At 38.9% G+C, this 8,664-nt stretch overlaps 1 protein-coding gene across 3 annotated transcripts in view; it reads right to left on the minus strand.

Moving 5' to 3' along the window:
- Positions 1-8,574, minus strand: part of TRIQK (triple QxxK/R motif containing) — a 291,278-nt gene extending 282,704 nt beyond the window's left edge. For all 3 annotated transcript variants that reach the window (XM_040493968.1, XM_040493967.1, XM_040493966.1), the window contains exon 1: positions 8,464-8,574. The gene's annotated coding sequence lies outside the window, so the exon portion shown is untranslated. The remainder of the gene's footprint in view (positions 1-8,463) is intronic.
- Between the last annotated feature and the right edge of the window lie 90 nt (positions 8,575-8,664).

The following is an 8,664-nucleotide window of genomic DNA, read 5'->3' on the forward strand; positions in this document are numbered from 1 at the left end:
TTTTAATCTTTTGAAAATTTAAAATTATTTCAGTTTATTTAGCAACCTGCTCACAAAAGTTTCCATACCACATAAGTTCCTAGGATAATTAGTGGATTGCCTATGTATCCTTCCTCAAGGAAAATTCTGTTATAAACAGGACATATGTGGGTATAGCCCAATGCAACTTTTGTTCCATGACCGTATATTCATAGCATTAAAAAAATTTAGGGGGTGCTGTATTTGAAAAGTTTAAGAACTATTATTGTAAAATACTGATCTGATCATGTTGGCTCTACAGCACAAAAATCTAAAATGGATCTTCACTGCCTATAAGATAAAAATTGCTTTATGTAGCACATGACAGCTTTCTCGGCCTGGACCATGGTTTTTATTGCCTCAACTCTAGCTACTTTTCTCCAAATTGTGTTCCAGCCACTGAATTTCTTTCATTTCCCAACTATGTGATCCTATTGACAGCTTAGTAGCTTTACAAATATTGTTCCCTTTGCCTTGTTACCTTAGCCCCAGCCTTATCTACGTTAAATTCACAGGCATCCTTCCAAACCTTGTTCCAAAGCCACTTCCTCTATATAATTCATCTGTACCTGCCAAACAAATCTTTGCTGATTAACTGATTGATACATACCTCACTTGTTAAATACAGTACATGCTTATCTCTATAAACACATAGATTTTTGGCATACAATAATAAAATGCTACTATTTCTAACAGTACTGCAATATTTAACTGAATGTCTTTGGAAATGAAATTCTAAAATCTTCACATGAATATGTTTCATTTAAGGCACAGAGGTGCAAAAGAGAAATTTTGGATGATTAAATGTAAAAAATAATAGACTTGTTTTTAACGCCAGTCCATAGAAGACCAAAGAAATGCTGGGGTAAGCAGAACATTGAAGGGCAATTGCTGAGTAAATCTGGGTGCCTTGAAATAAAAAGAAAATTCCAATTTTTTAAGTTTACAGTTTAGGTCAGGAGTTGCCAAATTTTCCTATAAAGGGCCAAATTGTAAATTTTTAGGCTTTGACAGTTGAGAAGCAAAATCAAACTATAATTGTCATAGCAATTCCTAGTGCTCTGAGCAGTGCAAAGCAGCACAGCCACACATTTGTCTATCTGTTGCAATTACTCCACACTGGTATTTTAGTGCCACATACAACATGTAAACAGACGTGTAGGTGTGTTCCGGTAAAACTTTATTTATTAACAAAATTTGAATTTCGTGTTTACATTACAAAACATTATTGCTTTGTTTTGTTTTCCCCCCAACCATTTAAAAATGTAAAAACTATTCTTGGTTCATGGGTCATAGAAAAACAAGCACTGAGCCAGATTTGGGAAACCCATGGATCCTAGTTTGCTGAAGAATGCTTTAGGTATATTTTAAAGTCTATCCATCCTCTTAAATTACCAGGTTTCATCTCTGGCATATATAAATCATAAAATCACAAAATGTTATTTACATCTAGATTGTTGTTGTTGAATTAATTTTTATGTTATAGGTCTTTTCATGCAAGCAATTTTTTTTTTAATTTTTTTTTCAACGTTTATTTATTTTTGGGACAGAGAGAGACAGAGCATGAACGGGGGAGGGGCAGAGAGAGAGGGAGACACAGAGTCAGAAACAGGCTCCAGGCTCTGAGCCATCAGTCCAGAGCCCGATGCGGGGCTCGAACTCACGGACCGCGAGATCATGACCTGGCTGAAGTCGGACGCTTAACCGACTGCGCCACCCAGGCGCCCTCATGCAAGCAATTTTTTACATTCATAGTGAATTTTTAACTAGATTTGACATAATTATTTAGAGCCACATCAATATTCTAGAACTCTAGGATATACTATCAGCTTTTTTTTTAATATGCCATGGCTTTTAAATTTATATCACCTTCTAATAAATTGTTGTAGGTCTTGGGTTTTATCCCCCCACAAAAAAGGAAACAGGGTGGAGTTTAAGGTCCCTTATAACCTTAGGAGTGGTTTTCTGTGCCATTACACAAGAAATACAAACTGCATGGATATTAAAAAAAAAAGAAAACAGAAAACCCTCTTAAGAATGTTGCTCTGTTGTCTTCTGCTATTTAATGCTATAGGAAAGGAGTCTGAGACCAGCCTAACTTTTGTTTCCTGACGGTAAAATGCTATTTTTCTCTCTTTCTAGATATATGAAGCATTTTTTCTGTATCATTATACTAATTTAAAAAATTTTTGATATTGTGTCTCTTTGAGTTGTCACATCTTATGTAACTCCTTTCTGCACCCATGACTGTTTTCAGCTCAAAAAAGTTTTGATTCCTGTTACCTCTTTGCTTATAACTTTTTTTTTTCTTTCAAATACTGTCTTCTCTTCATTAGGAACAATTGTCAATAGTATAGTCTCTTCTTCAAAAACCCTAAATTTTCATAGAGTGGACCTCATTCTTTTTCTTCCACATATCAACTTTCTTTTCATGAATTCAATATTTACGTTAGGAGGACTTTTCAAGTCTATTTTTCATACTGATTAAATTTTCTGCAGTAATATCAATTCTGTTCTTTACTGCCTCAAATATAGATTTTTTAATATGTCATTGTGGTAGGCAGAATAATGCATCCCTCAAAGATGCCCAGGTCCTCATTCCCTAACCTGTGATTATGTGAATATTACCTGTGAGGATTACATGGCAAAAGGGACTGTATGGATGTGATTAAATGAAGAACCTCAAAAGGGAGAGATTATCGTGGATTATCCAGGTGGGTCTTTAAAAGCAGTTCACTTTTCTTAGCTGTGGTCTGGACGGGATTTGACTACAGAAAAATACAGGGATGTAATGTTGCTGGCTCTGAAGATGAAGGGAGTCATAATCCAAGGAATGTGAGCAGCCACTAGAAGCTGGGAGAGGCAAGGCAACAGATTCCCTCCCAGAGCCTCCAGAAAGGAACGCAGCCTTGCCAAAACCTTGATTTCATCCCAGTGAGACCTATTTCAGACTTCTGAACTGCAGATTAAGATAATGAATTTGAGGTTATTAAAGTCACTAAATTTGTGGTAGTTTGTTAAAGCTGGAATATAAAACTAATACAGTTCTCATTTTTAGTTTTTCCTTATCTTTTTGTTTTACCTTACAGTCTTCCTACTGTCACCTAATCATTGTCTGCTCTTCATATATGGAGTTATCCTGCCCATAGAGACCATGAATTCTTGCACATGCTACATGTCAAAGAACTTCCTCAAATGTTCTTTATCTTAAAATTCTTCTTTGGTTTTCACAGGTATGCCCCTGAGTCTTCTGCTGATTACCTTTTCCTTGGGTTTGTGGGATTTTTTGTTCCACTTTATTCATTTCGAATGCTGTTATCCAGCATATTTTGGCTTTGCAAGAGACTATAGACAGGTGCCTCGGTGGCTCAGTTGGTTAAGCGTCTGACTTCAGCTCAGGTCATGATCTCACGGCTTGTGAGTTCGAGCACCGCATCGGGCTCTGTGCTAACAGCTCAGAGCCTGGAGCCTCTACAGATTCTGTGTCTTTCTCTCTCTCTCTCTCTCTCTCTCTCTCTCTCTCTCTGCCCCTCCCCTGCTCACACTCTGTCTCTGTCTTTCAAAAATAAATAAACATCTAAAAAAAATTTAAAAAAAAAAAGAAAGAGACTATAGAGATAATTTCTACACAGTCCTCTTTTCCAAATGTATGTATGTATGGGAGGTGTGAGGGTGGAATATTGAGGAGAGGAGAAAAGGCAGATAACAGACCCCTAGAAAATGACAATATGGAATCAGAAACTGTTTTTTTTTAATTCTTTTTTAATTGTTTTAAGTTTATGTATTTATTTTGAGAGAACAGAGAGAGCACAAGCAGGGGAGAGGCAAAGAAAGAGGGAGAATCCCAAGCAGGCTCCATGCTGTCAGCACAGAGCTTGACACAGGGTTCAAACTCATGAAACTGTGAGATCACGACCTGAGCCAAAATCAAGAGTGGGAGGCTTAACCGACTGAGTCAACTGGGTGCCCCATAAACTGGTTCTTAAAAAAAAAACAAAAAAAAAACCTGATATGCCCTTGCCCAGAGACATTCATGCTATATTGAACCACTGTGAATAATGAGAATGTATTATAATGCTCAAGCACATTCTTCATAAAAATGGAAGAACACCACAAATCTTCAATTCTAGATATTCACATATAAGGAACTTGATAACTGGAACATTATCACCCCCTCACCCCCAAATAATTTATCTATTGCTGGAGCCTAGTCTAAAACTTTCAGTCCAGTGTGCCTTCTGTCTAGTGTAGGTTATAAACTGTAATCCACAATTAGGATTTTGTCACAGGTATCCATATAATTTATCAGTCTACAACCAGCAATATCTGAATATTTTTAATACCTAAAATACGTTAAAAAGGGTTTTCTTCTTTTGTCTTTGCCAAAATTTTAAGGTCTTCAGTCCAATTGGTCTGTTATTTTTACAACTATGTCACTGCATAACACTATTATAGAAGAACTAAGTTTCTGTTTATTCCTGCTGTCATTCTCCATGTTCAGTGGCTTGAAAATATATAAGATCCTCTCATTTACGGGAGGTTCAACAAAACAGAATTTGTTAAACCTCTGAGTACACAGTATTTATCTTTCTATCGTTTTTTAGCATTCCCAAGTTAAGAAGCTAAGAAATTTCTTTTCTTTTTCAAGAAAATATATACCTATTGCACTCTATCATCACAAAGGTACTTAACATTTCTGGGGCACCTGGGTGGCCCACTCAGTCCATTAAGCCTCTGACTCCTGGTCTAGGCTCAGGTCACGATCTCAAGGTTTGTGAGATCAGGCCCCATTCTGTGCTGACAGTGTCTGGACCCTATTGGTATTCTCTGTCTCCCTCTCTCTCTGCCCCTCCTCTATGCTCACACTCTCTCTCTCTCTCAAATTAAATAAATAAACATTAAAAAAAGATACTGAACATTTCTGTCATACAAGAAAGAATTAAATGTATGTACCAGGTGTGAAAAGATTTAGTTCTTAAGACTCTAGATCCTTCTCTGTTCAGTTAGAAATGTTTTGAGGATATCAAATATTATAAAATATGCATTAGTATTTTCTATTAACATTGTTTTAGTCATTCTTGGAAAATACCAAAAAATAGCTATTTTCTAAGCAGTATTTTTATTAAGACCTTCACACTTAGAGCTTAATCTATTGATGACAAAAACAAGAACACAGAGGAACAAGGACTAGGGTGAAATCTCGTCTAGCCTCATGCCTCCACGTAGAGGAACTTCCACTGGAACAGCAGTTCTCAAAGACATGTTTTTGGCCTTGGAGTGTGGGAAGAAAATTCTTCATTGAGCTGGACCTCTATGTTACACAATACTTACCATTCCTAAACTTCAGGGTCCCAAAAGCCATAAGCTTGTAAAGACACAGTAATAATTTAAAAACACCTCCACTTATTTCAAAAGACCCAAAGGGATCATCTAGGGTGGAAAATCAGAGCTCTAGGTTAACAGTCCTGGCCTCAGATCCTACTCCTATCCACAGCTTCCCAACATGAGAGTTATCTGATTGGTGACTGGCGGCTGAAATCCACTGGTCCATATTACTTCAATGGGTAGATATTAGCTATTAGAAACCTGTCAATACTAGAGTTTTTCCGTCTTTTACTTCATTGCTAATTCTGGGTAAATGTACCTTTTATGCAAACTGAAATGATCTCTCACTTAAGAAAAGATGTAAGGAAAGACGAGGCAGGAGGTAGGAGGTAGGAGGAGGCAGAAAGTACTAGTACTCATTTCGGGTCTCCCATCCAAAGCACTACGCCAAATCAGCTCTTTAGTAAGGAAGGTGATATTGCAAACTCCCTCTGTTTACACACCCAGGAGAGTGAGGGAAAATAAAGCGATTATTTATTGAGCCCCTAAAAACTGTAATTCCAGTAGAATGCTTTCTCTAATCCATTTATCTTTATATCAGTTTCTCTACCAGAAATGGAGTTGAGAAAGGGATAGCCAAATACTAAATAGATAAAATAAAATTATAAATGATAAGGAAAATGACATGTGCTCCTATATACTCTTACGTTTATTAAAAAAGCAATACATATTTTCTCTTTTCAGTGTTATCCCTTTCTGATGATAATGTCTACCACATATGCCCACTTTCATTGATAAACCTAAATAAACTTCAGGAAAATTTAGGCTATTTATAGCCTTTATTTTCATACAGAAATCACGAAAAAAACCATAGTGGAACCAATCACAATACTTTTCAGCCATGGGAAATTAAAATAGTATGAAAGATGATTCAAATTGAAGAAAAGAGTTCTAGGAATCAGGTAATGGTATTCAAGTGGCATAAACATAATCAGCTTTTCTTTGTCCAAAATGGACTGTGATAGAAGAGAAAGTTTATGTTTTTAATGTTTATCTCAAAAATACAATTTAACATTTTCGCAAAATATTTGACAATGATTTCTTTTTTCACTTGCTTAAATATAAGAATATCCTTTAAGAGAAGAATCAAAGGGCATTTGAAAAAAATTACAGTTTACATGGTTTTGAAAGACAGCAACAATTTATTGAGCACTGGTAGTTCCTGTTTATTAAATGGTTAAAAAAAAAAAAAAAGATTGGCTTAAGATGCTGAACTAAAATTAAGCTATGGTAAAATGCAATGTGGAAGAAAGAACAAAGACCGAATTCTGTTCCCAGCCATGTTCTCAGTCACTCTTTGGTATGAAGCAAGGGGGAGAATAATTTCCTTATCCCTCAAGAAGTTGACCCAAAACAGGGTCTTAATCCAGGGTCCAATTACACTTCAAACAGTGTCTTTCTCTAAGGGGAGACTTAATAGCTTTCTTTAGCTTCTCAAACCAGTACATGATATCAAGAAGGTCATTCATCCTTAGATTAGAAGGTAATCTTTCCGAATCCTTTCAGGCTATGTATATACTTTGAAAAACCAAGTGATGTCAAGGGGGAGAAAAAGTGTCATGCAAGATATTTAAGGCACCACTTAACGAGAAGTATTCACAGAATCAACAACAAATAAATGAGTTGCTTCATTTCTAAATAACCCGATGATAAGAGAAGTCCCAAGGGAGGTTTGAAACTACTTTAAGCTAAATGATCATACTTCTATGTGTTTACAAATTCAGATCATATAGACAAAAAGATAAAGTGCAATCAATAACACTTCACATCTGTGTAAATTATTAATAATACTTTCATAATCAATTATCCCTCCTTAATTTTTAGGAACAAAGGGCAAAGTATAGATGAGAACACAGTTATGAAGGTTATTGGCCAAGGACAAACATTCCCTAACCCTGACAGTTTTCTGACTTACAGGCCAAGGTTCTCCTCAGTGTTCTAAGAAGTACAAGCTTCCTTCTTGTAGATTTATACAGTAAACCTAGCAGAAGGAAGTAAAAGTAGACTTTAGCTCCTTATGTGTTTTCTCTCTGAAATGTTTGTTCTGCTCAATCATTTGGGGCCAAATGATAGGAGCAAAGAGATCTGAAGTGGTTATCTGTGGTTACCATCTTACAGTTAATCATTAAATGTGGGCCAATCAAGCCGAGGGGCTTGATCCAATTAGTATCTATCACCCACTTTCCACAGTAGGAACTGGAAAGGGATATCATGTATTGGAGCTTGTCCAGAAAGGAACTGCCTCAACTTCTTGAGCTGCTCATTGTGCTCAAACGTTACAGCAGAGAGAAAAATAATTCCAGGTAGAAGAAATTGGATATCCTATCCCCCTTTTCCTAGCCATCCACACGGATACCAACACCCTGTGGGTCCAGGGATTCACCAAGCACCAAGCAAAGATCCTTTCCTCCCATTCCACCCTAGTCCCTCCCACCACCCCGTGCAAATAACGCCACCTCAACGCAGCCTGAAGCTCTTCTCTGCAAACGTTTTGGTCTGCAGATATTTATTAAGAAGGGGAAGGCTGATAAAAGTACGGAGTGGAGTAACACCAGAGAAAAGCCAGAACAAGAACTACGAGACCCCGAGCGCTGGACTGTAAAATAACAGGACACGAATTAACTGACAGCACAAGAGAGCCAATCCCCAACCGAGAAAGAGGCCTCGGGAGGTGGGTGGAGCTAAAATTTCCAGGGCCCTGCGCCGGCGCCAGACACGCTGGCAGGGCGGGAACCGCTCGTTCCTTAGCAACAGAGGCGGCCACGCCCACCCACCGCCCCAACTCTGTGCTCGCCGTCCCCACCCCCACCGCGAGCGCCCTGCACGCCGGAAGGGGTCCTTAAGTGATTACCGTACCTACTGGGTTTCCCTAGCTTCGGGTTCCCGGTCTTCCAGAGCCTACCTACGCCCAGCCAGCCCAAGCGCCGCTCTCAGGGAGGAACGACCATGTCCTAAACGCTCTGGGGACTCGCTAAGGACGTGCGCCCGCTTTCAGTCCCGGACCCCGAGCCTCCCTGGCAGGGCCGCCCCAGCCCCCTCGCCCTCGCCGGACACACACACCTTAGCTCAGCCAAGGCAAGGGCCGACAAACTTCGTGTCCTGCTGGAAATGTTGCTGTCCACGGTCCTGTCACTCAGAGGCAGGGGCGGGACGAGTAGGCTGCACACCCCCTACTCCCAAGGGGCTGTACGGAAAGAGGCGGGGCTTGGCGGAGAGGGACAGGACCCGTCCCCAGCCTGCGCTCCGATTGGTCAATCTCTC

The sequence above is a fragment of the Herpailurus yagouaroundi genome, unplaced genomic scaffold (genome assembly GCF_014898765.1).
Source record: "Herpailurus yagouaroundi ecotype Mexico unplaced genomic scaffold, PumYag 186, whole genome shotgun sequence".
Taxonomy (NCBI): Eukaryota; Metazoa; Chordata; class Mammalia; order Carnivora; family Felidae; genus Herpailurus; species Herpailurus yagouaroundi.